General features: G+C 37.4%; 1 long non-coding RNA gene across 1 annotated transcript; it reads left to right on the forward strand.

The window, feature by feature from the left end:
- The first annotated feature begins 5,941 nt into the window (after nucleotides 1-5,941).
- Nucleotides 5,942-13,057, forward strand: LOC138492637 (uncharacterized). Its single transcript, XR_011276236.1, has 2 exons — nucleotides 5,942-6,375; nucleotides 12,383-13,057. It is a non-coding gene; the product is annotated as an uncharacterized lncRNA (long non-coding RNA).
- Nucleotides 13,058-14,823: the final 1,766 nt, after the last annotated feature.

Genomic DNA, 14,823 nt, shown 5'->3' on the forward strand with positions numbered 1-14,823 from the left:
ATGGTGACAAGGGTTACTTTCAAAACTACAGAACTTTAATCCAGTGCAGCTGAGTGTTATTAAAAAAGCTGATATTGCATTTATATTTGAAAATATTTAACACTGGTCTGTATAGACTGGGTGCTACAAGATTGCCTCACAAAGCAGCAGCCTCCACCTTTTGCTCGCTCATGCATGACGTGCTGTAGGCAGTGCTTACAATGCATGTAGTTCTGTATCCTCACAACACTGGATCACCATCCATTCTCTCCCATGCTTACAGTGCCTGACGGTGCCTGCAGATCTGTCCCTCGTGGTACTGCATCTCCACACACCCTGCTCATGCTTACAGTGCCTGACTGTGCCTAACATGCAAGGTACACTCATCTTGCCTCAATCTCCATCCATACTGCGTCACTTTACCTGATGTGCTGTATCTTGGTGGTGATGGTTCTACATCCATCCTAGCTCATGCTTGCAGTTTCTGACTGTGCCTAATATGTTCTGTATACTCCTGTGCCTCTTTCTCCATCCATAGTACAGTGACTCACTGTGACTGTACCTGAATCTCAGTACCCCCATGCTGATGGGTCTCCGTCCATCATAGCTCAAGCCTTCAGTGCCTGAAAGTGCCTAATCCTTTATATCCTCATGGTGATGGATTTACATACATTGTAGCACAGGTACAGTGGTGCATCAGTGTGCCTGATGCTCTGTATACTAATTGTGATGGATTCAATATATTGTAGCTCATGATACAATGGTCGCTGACTGTGCCTGATGTTCTGTATCCTCATGGTAATGGATTGCCATCCGTCCTCTGACATGCTTACAGTCCATGATTGTGCCTAACATATTCTGTATCTTCATGTTTCCTCAATCTCCATCCTCACAGTGCCTGAATTTCTGTATTCCAATAGTTATGGTTCTACATCCATCCTGTCTCATACTTACAGTTCTTCACTGTGCCTGATGCTTTGTATCATCATGGTGATCAATCTACATACATTGTAGCACATGGTACAGTGTTCCCTCCCTGTGCCAGATGCTCTGTAGCCTCATGGTCTAAGTAGAAATCTAAGCCAAAAGTCTAATTTCTTATCTGTGAAACATTATTTTCCTGTGGACACTCTTTTAGGGCCACACAATATTCCTGCAACATCCACAATAGTTTAAAAGGCATTGTAGTATCTAGATCAAAATCAAATAGAAAATGTTTCCTGGAGTACGCCTGTTGGACATTTACAGTTGTCACATTTCAATCGCATAATAGAAATACATAATCAGACAGGTTGTAAACAATGCACTGTTTCATGAAGGCACATGTTAAATGTAAATTCATTTTGAAAAATATCCAATTTCAATCCATTCACATAACATTGCCATTGTTTTCAATATTCAATATACCTTAAAAATTCAGAAAGGTACTGCATTTCAAAAACAATATGTGTCCAAATAGGAATGCAATGGAATTTTAAATACAGGAACACCAATTGCATTTTGTTTCTGCAGTACTAAAATAATTCTGTTGGAATTTTGAGGCAATATTTGTATTATTTTTAAGCATAAAACTCAGTTTTGAATCTGGGACCTTTTTACAGCACTTGCAATATTCGAAGGTGAAATCTATTTTATTTTACATGTTGACTGATCAGAGGTTCTCATTATAGTTGTAGAAATAAGCCTAAACAAAAATTAAGAAATTGAACTAATAATGTCTGCAACAAGGAAACACATACTTGTTGATTATAGTTTTGAGTTAAATGTGAAAAGGTATCTTTTGAAATGTGTTCTCACAAGGAAATTTAAATACATCAAAAGTGGATCTGTAAAACAGACAATGTCACATTTTAATGAAAACATCTGTTTTTATTTTTCAAGACCAGATATCATAAGGAAACCTGTAAGTGGTAAACAATAATGGCATTTGGAAAGCTAATAGATTATAATTGAACAGATAGAGTAGGCTTAATGGAATAACCAAGTGAAATTGTGCAGTTTGTTAAAGTACTTGCTACTGAGAACGCTTTTAAAATGTTACCCTTGTACAGATATTAATGCAGGAAGAAGGTTTGGTACAATCATGTCACCTCAATGGGGGTGAGGTAGAGTATTTGCCTTTTCTGGTTATCTGAGCATTTTATAATGCCCCTTTCTTCAATGTACAATTTTGTTAATGCAACTAAAGAATTTGTTTTGAATAGCACTGAGTGCCACAACTTTCAGCTACATCAAAGCTGTAAACAAAAAGGTGTTGCTATCCATTGGCGTAGATTTCACTGAATACAATTTCAACTAAGGAGAAGTAATCAAATTTATTTGACCAAAATAGGTATGTAATGTGGTACATGTATATTGCATAATAAGTGGGGTGTGTGGGAAGGGCATACATTAGGGTATAGAGCAGTTAGAGAGGTCTGTGGGGGGGGGGTCCCCTACCCCGCTTCAGAAAGAGAAAAAGTGGAACAAGTAAAAAGTGATTTTCATTTTTGGACTAAAAAAATTCTGTCACTTCTTCATTAGGTAAAATATTTTCGAAAACATCATATAAATCTGTTGCGGTCAACTGGTTCAACGACACCTATCGTAACACTCTTTAGCATTTAGAGAACGCTTGAACCCAGCAAATTTCAAGCCTCTGTCCTGAAACTTTAACTGAGATTTCTGCAGTAGGTACTTTAAAAAGCCCTACAATTTCACTAGGCTATGCCATTATTCCCAGTCCACGTGGTCAGTAATAAGCTATTAGCTTTCCAAGTGGCAGCAATTAAGGTTATATGTGGTATATAGCAAGGGGCCATTGAATGGGAGCAGAAGAGACTAGAAATTGGTGGCAGAATGGTAGGTGTCAAAAAGGAATACAGTGTTATTGAAGTCAAGTGGAATGAGAGAGGGGAGAAGACATTAAAAGAAAGAGGATTCAGTTACTAGGTTGCTAGAGAGAAAGGAAGCCAAAGTAGATTGATAAAACATAGATGTTTGGAGAAATATTCAATAATTGTGATTGTGTAGAACAAAGAAGTACAGTCAAAATTGCAAGAAGGAGAGAATAAGGTGGGGAGGTAAGTAGAATAGAGATAAAAAATATAAAGGTTGCATGGAATAGAAATTCAGACAAAGAGATACATGGATAGCATACATAATGTTTTTATTTGAAAAAAACACTAAATTTTTTGGGTACTGCAGTTTAGCCTACAAATATCTATCAAACTATAAACTATATTAAAGTTTTAAATGTCATGACAGTCGGGCCTGATAAAGTACCTAATCCACTAATGAAAGAAAATCCCAAATCTGCAGCTGAGTTGTTGACCCCTGTTTTGAATGTTTAATATGCTCCCCACCTCAAGCAAATACTTTAAGGTTGGAAAGTGGGTATGAAGATCAATTACTTAAATCTTGGAATAGTGGACAAATATGTGATGATTGCTCTCCAAGATGCTGCAGTGAAGATTTTCTTGAAACCTCCACTGATTCATTTAACTTAATGGAGGGAAACAAGTAAACATGTTTGCCACAACATTGCTTGGTTTGGCGAAAGGAACATCTTAGGAATAGAACCAATAACCCTTAAACTTCTTGTACTCAAATACACTCAAACACAACAAAAGTACATTATATTGATGCTTTACAGACTTGTCTTTGGCAATTGATAAAGTTTATATGGGTGTACATTGATAGAGACTTGCACATTGGGGGCTACCACAAGCACTACTACCCCTCATAATAGAATTACATTCAAAGAAATGGACTAGGGTTGGACAGGCAAAGGGTGGTGGACTATTAGAATAATCACTGTATGAAACTAAAGAGGGGCTGTTTATAAAGTAACTCTACAATTGTATAACATCTGATCGCATTGAGGCATTGAAGGATAATCAGACACATTGGTTCCATGTGAAAATGTACCCTGGAAAAAGGTTGCCAGGTAATCGATTATTTTCCGTGCACCCCTAAAAGCCTCCCCCCATATATTCTAGGATGGGTATTATAATACTATTCTAACTCCAAGTCTATAATATTTGGGGAAAGTTCTTGATTTTCTTGTGAGTACACATTTGGGGAAATGTTGCAACCAGGTAACATTTTCCCAGGTGACTTTATCAATGGATACCCAAAACTGATATTCCTTATATTGGAATTCACAAACTCTCTTATTTCTCGTTCACAGATGACACAGGCATCCCTTATGTATGCCCTTAGCTGCGAAAGAAAAACAATCACAATTTTAAATTGCAAAAGAAAAAATCCATCATAAATATCATGTGAATTAACAAGCACTCATTTCAGTAACAAAATAAACTTATTTCGGATTTATAGTAGATCAAAATATAAACTCTAAGACTCAAGGTTTGAAGAGAGATTTGGCACCAACTTGGAAACCACTGAGTGAACTTTATGAACTAAAACTAGTCCTGCTATAAACACATAGAATAGTTGCAGAATAATATAATGGACATATGAAATCTAGTAAACAAATTGAAGGTTTGGTGTTGAAAAGGAAATTACACATTAAGAAATCGTGTAGTATGGAAAATATTACACTATAAATATAATCCCTAATATAAACTTACAAAATGAGGTTGCATTTACGTAGTTTTGGGATGTTTTCCAATATTCCAAAACAGAGACCAAAGACTATTATTCTGTGAATTAAATGCAGATTTTAGCCACGGAGGAAAGACGTAAACAATGATTACTTTAGGGAGAGCAGAAAGGATAGCCCGACCGCATTCTTGAAATCTGGAACAATTATTGGCATTTCAATGCTACTGATGGCTATAGATAGATAAGCTTTCAGTAAGAAAGGCTAAACATGTTCTGATTTGGAATTATATGGGTCTGGAATGGCAGATAATTGTGAATAAGAACTACAATAAAAAATAAATCCCCAGTAATCACAATTAAGAAATTAGAAGCAGACAGACTTCCAATGATCACATATGTTTTAAGTCAATGAGAGTAATATTGTGGGTTACGAATAAAATACTTTCCAGAATATGGATCTGTTGCTTTATTTATGCCACGTTTAGCAATGTTATGAAATCAGTCCTTAAACTTTAATAGAAATTCCTAGAGAAGGTTAGACCTGCCTGGCAATGTACCATCCAGTCAAAATGATGACTATGAATCGGCAAGGATATGCACATCTGCATTCCACGTTCGATGTGAGGGCTATTTTCTGTTGCATAGTTTAGTAATTCTTATCTTTGGGAATGCACACATAAAGCCTGCAGTCATGACAGATGCCTTGTATCTTAGATATGGGAACGGTGTAGAGATAAACACACAATCCTCAAAGCTTATACAGGTCTATCGGACCATTAGGAAAAGCTCAGATGGACACATCAGTACAATCAATATGGTGCCACACATGAACAATTTGAGTGCAAAAAGAGACACTGCTTACACTGCTAATGGTCAGTTCATTTCAGCGGCCAATCTACCATCAGACAACAACATGGTCCTCATCTGTCTCAGTGTGATTGTCTGCCCTTTCCTGTAGGTGTAAAAGCCCACCAATCAATGAGAGGTAGTTTGAATTTCATATGTCACATCTCTCTAAAAATATGATTTATTGCAAAAGAGTAGCCTAGCAGTTCCTCACTGTATGTAGAAACCCACAAAAGCAGCACTTTGGAATACTCAGGCCCATCTCATCCAGTGAAGCCAGAGGTAGACAGACAAGGAGTGATCAATGAATAATAAAGTAAGGTGCAGCTTGAACCGTCTCACTCATTTTACTTATTCCAGGAGACAGAGCTGGAGCTGGACTTCAAACACAAGGCCAAAACTGCACACGTGTAATTCATCAATGATTTCAACATTTGTCCCATATCTGATATCTCTGGTGAGCTAGGCTTGAGTTGATGCTTAAAGTGTCAGCATCTTCTTTGATCCAGAAGCCACGTTTTAGCTCACTGACATCTTATATCCACATAAGTCAGAGTTCAGTGTAGAAACAAGTGTATTATCTTGTCAGTAGAAATTGGTGTTCCCCCTATCATGACACTGTTGGTTCATTTAAAAAACATTCAATGTGCTCAGGATTCACTGCATGTGAAGGAGGTCACATAGAAGGAATGTTTCTCCATATCCCAATGCTTAATGTGTCTTAATGAATTCACATTTATCATGTGTATGTCTATGAAGAGTGGTCTCAAACAGAGTTGTTGAAAAATAGAGATCAGTGGATTTCTACATGCCACTGGACTTAGCTGACCCACCATTTTGCCAAGGATGATCTTCCTCAATCAAAGGGTATCCCCTGATGTCAGATTGATAGGTTGTCTGCAGACACCAAGTGGTGCTGCAGAATGGACTGGTGATTGTTTTTGTACAGCCATATAACACAGTGGTGGATGTTCGGTGGAGGAACCCAGCTGAACGTCCTTTGTAAGTAAGACTGTCCGTCTTATTCTATCACCCTTAAATGGCTTTATTATTGTTTTGAGTATTCTTCCTTTGAAGTTAACAGATTATTCACTTTTACTGTACATGTGTAATTTCTTCATCTGCAGAACCAATTTCTGCAAAAAATACATTTATTTTGTATATCACTAATCATAGGTTGTGCTGCCCTCATGTTTCCAAAGAATAATATCATTCTCAATAGCATGATATTGTGTGTTCTCGAAAGGGAATCTTTAGTTCTGTGCCACTCTCATAATTATCTTTCCATTCTTGGCACCATCTAGGCAGCCTGAGATTGTCATTACTTTGAAAAAGCCACAATAGAGATTATATCATATACTTATAATTGTAACAACATAATTCACTTTCACTGTGCATATTTACATATATGTCCCAATGATATATAAATAGCATTTACATTGGGAACAATAAATTGCATTTCATCCTCGGGAACCAGATGAAACATCTTTCACTGAATTGTGAGGGTAGTTTCATGTGTTATAAGTTAAAAGAGCAGCCATTAGGACTGAGGCATTGTTTTAAATGCTGTCTTCAATGTATACAAGGGCAGAGTTACTTAGGGATAAAGTGGCACCAGGTAGATGTTTGCAGGTCTACAATGAATTATTGCAGTTTGAATACAGATCTTCAATCACATGCAAAGACGCCTAAAGGAGAGCAGCAAAGACTATTAAAGAGAGGCTCCAGCGATCTGTGATAGGATCTATTCACAGGGAGGGTTGATTTGGGAATTGCAAAGCTCAACAGATGGTTATATTGTCAGAAGGCAAATAGATTTGTATGGAATATCTTAAAAGTAACAATGATGCAAACACTGGCTATTATTGTAATGTTTATTAAAGGGATTTCTGAGGAGATCTTTGTTCAACTCCCACATCATAAGCTTTGATTACTCAGTCCTTAACCAGTACAGGTTGATTAAACAATGACCATTAATCTGGGAAACAGTGACAAATGTTACATTCAAAATTACAGATCTGCGGTTGCTATTCAAAGGAATCTGGTATTGGATTTAAATTGAAAATAGTGAACACAGCTCCATGTAGCCCACGGATCTTTAGGTCAGGTACTCAGGAACTGCATCACCTTTCTTTGTTTTCAGAACTTCCACACAAAAAATATTGTGAATGCCATGAGTCTGAATGTGAGTTCTTTCCAGAGTTACTGGTTATCCCAAGCACAAGCTCTAGACTTATAGACCCCTGATTTGGCAATGTGCTGCACTCTATCAAGCTTTGATCATGCAGAAAAAGATGCATACAATTCCCATAGTGTCTAGTTGTGCCTGCTGCTCACCTTCCTTAAGAAACTATACCCCCATATGATTTGTATCTACTTTATCTGCTGTATTGCACATGGTCAGGTTTGTGTATAGCCCTGTGACACTGTGGGTTTGTCTTTGGTGGAGGAACCCAACTGAGCGTCCTATGTAAGTATCAGAATTAACATTGTACACCACTCTTTCTTCGTGTTTTATTTTGTTCTTTTTTTCTCATTTCTCTATCGGAAGTGTGCAGGCACATTGATAGGATATTTAACAGTTAGTATAGGTATCATTGTATCCTAGCTCATTGCTGTTTTTCAATGTTCATTGTTATCTATGGTTTATTTTATTTGTTAAAGTGCCAACTTAGATCCAGAGCAGCAGAGCACTGTGCAAGGCTTGGGTAGCCAGCATTTAGGTTTGCATCTTTTAACAGTAGTGCTGCACTGTGAGTTGCATTATGTGCATCCTTTGTGAAACTGGAGAATTTGGGGGCATTTCGAGACGTTACTGGGATGGAGATCCAAAGTGTGGGTGTGTGACAAGAGAATGATTGTTGCGTGTTCCTCTCTTTATGTACTAGAAAGATAACTGCACAGATAGGTTAATACAGTACCTATCTGTGCAGTTAGCTTTCCATGATTCATCTAAAATAATATTAGCTTAGCTTTCAATTGTGAAATGGTGATAGGGTATAAACAGTAGTACAGGACGAAACAACTTTGATTGAAATGTGAGCGGCAGCTATCTCATTGCTAAGGTTAGAGAATAGTGCTTTACATTTAAATCAACAGGTTATTGAACTATAAAGTAAAAAATTACTCTTCATTGTGACCAAACCATCCCATTATAGTGCTAGTTCACTTTCCCTAGCCGTGTGTGTACTAAGTAAATTTGAGTTCAAGTCCCCTTGTTTTATGTGATTTATAAACCGGGTTTTAGATTATTGCACAATTTATTAGAAACATATTTTCTTGTTAGAAGTTTAAGATCACAAATCTTTTTTCAGCATACTCATTTTAAACTCATTTTGCTGAGTTCTGATGAATTGCCAATCATCTGCAATTTAAATGTAAGCTAAACCCCTAACTTGTTTGCCAGTTAAGCATTCTGCATGTTGTACAGTCAATCAGTGCAGTGAGATTCCTTGATAAAGCACCATGATTCCTTTTCAAGGTCACCATGTATGCTGCAAATTCATTCCATACCATTTCTGTACCACAGTACTGTAGAAAAGGGTATCAGCCAAGAAAGGAGTTGTGTGTGTATATATATATATATATATATTTAGTAGAGAAATCCTCAAATTAAAATACCTCTGACAATTGCCAATTGTGATCTTGTTTATTGGTTTTGTTGAGGTCAGGGTATATTTCACCCACCTTTTATAATAAAATTTGATTTGATATGACCAATTAGTTTACAATTCACAGCAGTGACATTGTGCAGGACCTTGCTGTACATGTGAGATGTGTACACTGAAGTCCCAATGTACATTAATTGCCTTTTCATTTAGTAATACAAAGTTCCTCTAAGGCCATTAGTAACTTCTTATCTTCTCTAACTATTCTCCAGTTCTCCTACCTTTCAAAATAGGAAACGCTTAATAAAGGACTAAATACTCACAACAAATGTTATATAAACTATTTCACATTAACATTTCCATCTTAAGTATAACTTATTTATAATAATATGGAATAGATAATGTCAATGCAAACAACATTTTAAATAAATTAAAATCTGACTTCTTAAGTTTGAAAATAAAGTCACGCTTTTCTGATGTTTGTGGCATTTTTCTGTCAGAAAACTGTGTCTAGTATTTTGTAATTTCAGAAATGTGAAACAGAAAACGTGAAGAAATAGGTATTATAATTGGTCAATTTTAAATTTACATAAATTGGACAGGATTCGGCCACACCAGATATAACTTCTCTAACTCATTAGTCAGCTTTAGTGTATTGCTGATTTCAAGATGTGATCTCAAAGATGAGACTTGTTGTAGTCTATAAATTAAGCCTAAATTCACCTGTAAACTCATACATTCTCACTTTGATAGTTCAAAGGCACCATTCTACTCAGTAAAACTAGAAGAAATGTTAAATTGCATTGCCAATTTTATTATAGTGCTGTTTGATAATCTATGTAGATGACAGACTGCTTTAGGGGACTCAATGGGCAAGTATAAAAGTCAAACTACAAGCAGTGGATCTTTGGAGCATTCCAGGAGCCCTTGGTAGAATTAGGCACCTTAATAATCAAAAATAATACTTTAAAAATGGTACAATGAATAAAGATGATTTCTGGACACAGGTAATGAAAAACACACAATTAAGGTAAGGCAGAGCTCCTTGGAGTAAAAACATCTTCAGATGACATATTATTAATGTATACAAATAATTGTGTTTTGTCCAAAGAGATAAAATACATAATTCATAACAATCTTGAAATATCTGTGGCCATAGGGATAATTATAGGGAGTAGTAAATCACTCCAATACAGATGGTCGCAAGGAAGAGTGTAGACGTTACACATGCTACATCAAAAATATACATATGCACATTAAAAGTTCTATCCACATATGATGGAACTTACATTCTAGATGTGGAGAGCAAAGTTTGGACACCAAAGAATGTTTTAAACCACAAAAAAGCCATGAGCAGTAAACTGCAATAGAATTTGCATGCATTTATTTCAAACTGAATGGCTGCTCATACAATTGTCCAAAGACAAGCTACAACTATATTTTTTACAAAACCTTTTAGGGAAATAATGACACTTTTTCTGTGAGACAAGAAACACCTTTTGCAAAATTGACTTCTGTAGATACTAATATTGTGAAAGGACTCAGTCCAACATCTGAAACAGAAGTTTGGAAAGTGTCAGTAAAATCCATAGGCATCTTAGAAATGATTAAACGCTCTGAGTATAAAACTCTCTATGATTGGTCAGCGACTTGTCACGATCAGTTTCCATTAGAAAAACATCAATATCTCCATATTATTTGAAATAAACCAGTGGGAGTGGGAACACTGAAACACTAACAGTGCCGGTGCTTCATTGAATTATCTGCCAGCAGGAGCAGGAGCCTGAACTACCAGCAGTCAGTGTCTGCCAGTTGTTCACCCCAGCTACCGACAGACTCAGAGTATACCGGTCTGGAAAAAGTGCTTGTAACCTTTGTAACAGGCACCTTTTTCATGCTCGTAATGAGGGCCTAGTCTTCATAATCAAGCCAGGACTTAATTGGCATTGTGCCATCACAGATGGTCTCCCACAATGAATCCTTCTAGGGGTGCATGAGGTGACCTAATGTGAACTTCTAGATATATTTGCTCTGCTTCGCCCTCTTCTTGAAATCAATAGAGAATTTGACCCCTGCATATTTACCTGGTTTCTTAAGTGTTCCTCTAGATATACTCTAACTTTTAAGTGCAGATGCAAGTACATAGGTATTAAAAGTGACACCCATATTAAAAAGGTCTCCTTTATCTGGTAATTCCAAAGCCATATTTAAAATTGCAAATGAGATGGGATTGCAGGCTTGCAGCGCCTAAAAAGGGGAAGCCAAACTACCTGCTATGGCAAAACATTTAAATGCACAGTGTGGGGTAAGTGATGAATGTCACCCATTACCTGGAGGAGTTTGTTGATTCTTGTGATGTGGACCAAAGAAGGTACCTGGCCTCAACCCTACTGCATAATGCTGTATCCTACTCCTTACAATTAAACAGTCAGACAGGTCTATCTCTTCACAATGACAGCAAATATTTAGGCCTTTTTTAATACATTGGAATCTCTGTAAGAAACACCTTGTCTAATAGCATTGGAAGAGGCACTCAAGGAGTTATTCCCAAGGCCAGCGGTATAGTCTGCCTTCCTCTTGTAAACATTGCCAAGCTTCCTATAGCATCTTCAAGAGCATTTACAACATCTAATCCAGATATGATCACTATGGTCACATTGGGACAAAAGGAAACATCAGGACAAGCCTAGACATTTTACTGAGAGAACAGAGCAGCTACATGAAGCCTTGATCTGCTGGTGACAAAGGCACATGGATGTTTTTCTAGTAGTGTTTTCTCTCGCATAGATTTACCTTGCAACCATTGTCTTCTAGCATAATTCTTGTTATCACTAAACTTGTATATGATTACTGCTGTTATTTTAATCAATTATCTTATTAATTTTGTTACTCCAATAAATATTTTGAGATTGCTAATATTGCACATTTTTTAACACCTTTAAGGATTTTCGTTCTTACCTTAAATACATTGCTCATTTGTTCATATTGTTCATACTGCCATCATCCATTTCCCCCCACACATTGAGTCATGTGCTCTGCCTCCTCTACCAAAGTGTGGGACGTGGCTAATTGAGCCAGCTGAGCTTGGGAATTACGCAAGCTTGCTTGCAGCCGCACAGTCAGCCATGGGTGCAAACAGAAATACTCCAGCTTTGATTCATGTACTCCTGAGGGCATCATACCCTCCTTTAACACCTTAAGCATATTTAACGCCGAATCATTCGAAGGCACAGGTGTACGTCACAGAGGCAGATAATAACAGTACATGGCTTAGAATTTGAAAAATCAATGTCCTTCATTAAGAGTTTGTGCTTGAAGTAGACAGAAGGGAATGAAACCTGAATCTTGAATTGTATTCATTTAACTGCCTCATTCTAACAGTTGTAATTCTTTTCTTGCAGCCGGTGAGACCAAAAAACCTTCCATGAGCCTCTTCCCACCCTCTTCAGAGGCGGTCGATGCAAATAAGGGCACCCTGACATGTCTCCTGTCAGACTTTTATCCTGGATCTGTGACAGTGAGTTGGACGGTCGATGGGCAACCAATAAGCAGTGGAGTTGAGACAGCCAAAGCCACTAAACAGATTGAAAACAACCTATACATGACCAGCAGTTACCTGCCTGTAACCTCTTTAGACTGGAACTCAAATAAAGTTTACGCCTGTCAGGCCACGCATGAGAGGGAGACCATTAAAGCATCTGTGAGCCGATCTCAATGTGCTTAATCCTTCGTAAGCCAACTCTGGTCAGTGTCAAAGGGCTGTGCTTGAGTAGGCATCAACGCAGTAGGATTTAAATATGGTGAGATGTAATAGTGACCATCCTGCCAACTAATCCTGGGGAATGCCCCCAAATGCTGTTAGAACACTCTGCTTCCTGATCTGAAGCTTTGCTCTGTCTCTATCTGATGTCATTCCAGGCAAGTGATTGATTAGTGTGTTATATCATTATATCCAGCCAGATATGACTTATTTGGAACATTTCACTGTCATCACTAGAAAGCGCTGGGATTGGTCTTCTGCCTTTTAAGTAATGTGTTCATTTTTCGACCAATAAAATATGTATCTTCATCACCCATTGTGTTTCAGAGTGTACTCTTAATTTTTTAGTTTCTCTAATGTTTTACACAGCCTAGTCTCAGCTCAGATAATACAGCTTGCATTGCACAGGCTTTTCATTTCCTATTTTTTATGACACTCTTTCATCCATCATTCTGACAATTTCCATGCATCTATGGGTCAATACCAAGCAAACTAGTTGCATATATTCACTCACCCATAGTAACATAATAGAGAATAGCATCTCCTTAAATGACAATGTAAATATTCATGAATGAATTGTGGATCAACAGATGTCTGAGGTGATGAATTGGTGAATGGTTTCCCTATAGCTTTTCTGGGAATTGGCAGTTCAGTGCGCATGTTAATGTGGGCCGACATTGTTGGAAGGAGAAAGGTCATTAGTTGGTGGACCTAGGGCTCTGCCACTATATACATGTTGTGTTTGCTCTTTGGCTAGGCTTCTAGATGAACATTGGGTTCGTTATTGCATAATTTTAATTTCCTGAGAATTGTGTCACAAATATTACATGTATCAGACATGTGCCACAGAAGAATATCAATTTCCAAAAGGTATTTATTAGAACAAATCAAAAACAATTCTGTAGGGACTAAAATGGTGCATGAAAGTAATTCAAATGGGATCAAGATGCTCATGCACCAAATAGTGCATGAAGGAATCTCAACAGAGACAAAATAAGGGCTGTGCATTTACAGTTATAAATAAGATGTCGATATTAAGTATAGCATCCTGTTAGAAGAGTTCATCTATAAAGGAATTCTCTGACATTCAGATTTCTTGTTCGATGTTCCTGTGCAGCAAGAGGAAGGTGTGCGGAGGTTACCAGAAGGTGGTGACAGAATTGGTGGTGCCAAAGTGAATTAGAGTGATCTTGACTGCAGGTGGTAAGAGGTATGTGAGAAGAAGAAGATTGAAAAGGACTTGCATGTACTTTTCCTTGTTCTTCTTCTCCCATATCTCATGGGATGGTAAACGATGCCAAAGAGAACGGGGAGTCAAGGATTAATGATGCAATGTTGATATCTGGAGGAATATGAGCAAAATGTAAATGATCTTGTCCACAGAAGAGTACAGTGAAACGTAAGAGAAATTGACAGAATAAGAAGTGGATATCAATGGTATGAAGAGGTGTGTGAAATTGAAAAGATAACTGGAATAGAGAAATATCTCAAATGTAAATGAAATTGAGATATGTGTGTGAGGACAAAATCAATAATTGCAACTGAGAGGAATAGAAGAGGGAAATGATATGTAAAGTAGTATGAGAGGTCAACAATATATATCGATTATGAAGAAGGTTAAAATAGATATGCATAGACAACACATAGGTAGCTCATTAATTGAATAGTGACAGATTAATTAGAGGTTGTCTTAAGTGAAGGATAGATTGGCCAGATAGGCAGCGAACATGTTATTATTGCACGGGAACTGGTGACTTTCAGCATTTTAGGGAGATCATTTGAAGTGCAGTGTCAAGAATAGGTGAGAAAAAGCATACAAATACAAAAAGGGACATTCCCCTACAAATGCATCCCTCACTGAGCACAGGAACACTGTGGGCTCACTGAGGCACAGGGCAGTCAATAATGATATCCTCTGGGTCATAGCAAACATGTGCAGCCAAGGTGATCATTATAAGGGCGTTTCCACATTCTGATTCTTCAAGACCCTGAACGAACTCTCTGGCATGCTTGAATAACCCACTGATTGCAGCGTTAAGCAGTGATTTCAAATGAGATGTTAAAGGCATCAGAAGACTCTTA

This window comes from Ambystoma mexicanum, chromosome 10 (assembly GCF_040938575.1).
Source record: "Ambystoma mexicanum isolate Mex_15411 chromosome 10, UKY_AmexF1_1, whole genome shotgun sequence".
Lineage (NCBI taxonomy): Eukaryota > Metazoa > Chordata > Amphibia > Caudata > Ambystomatidae > Ambystoma > Ambystoma mexicanum.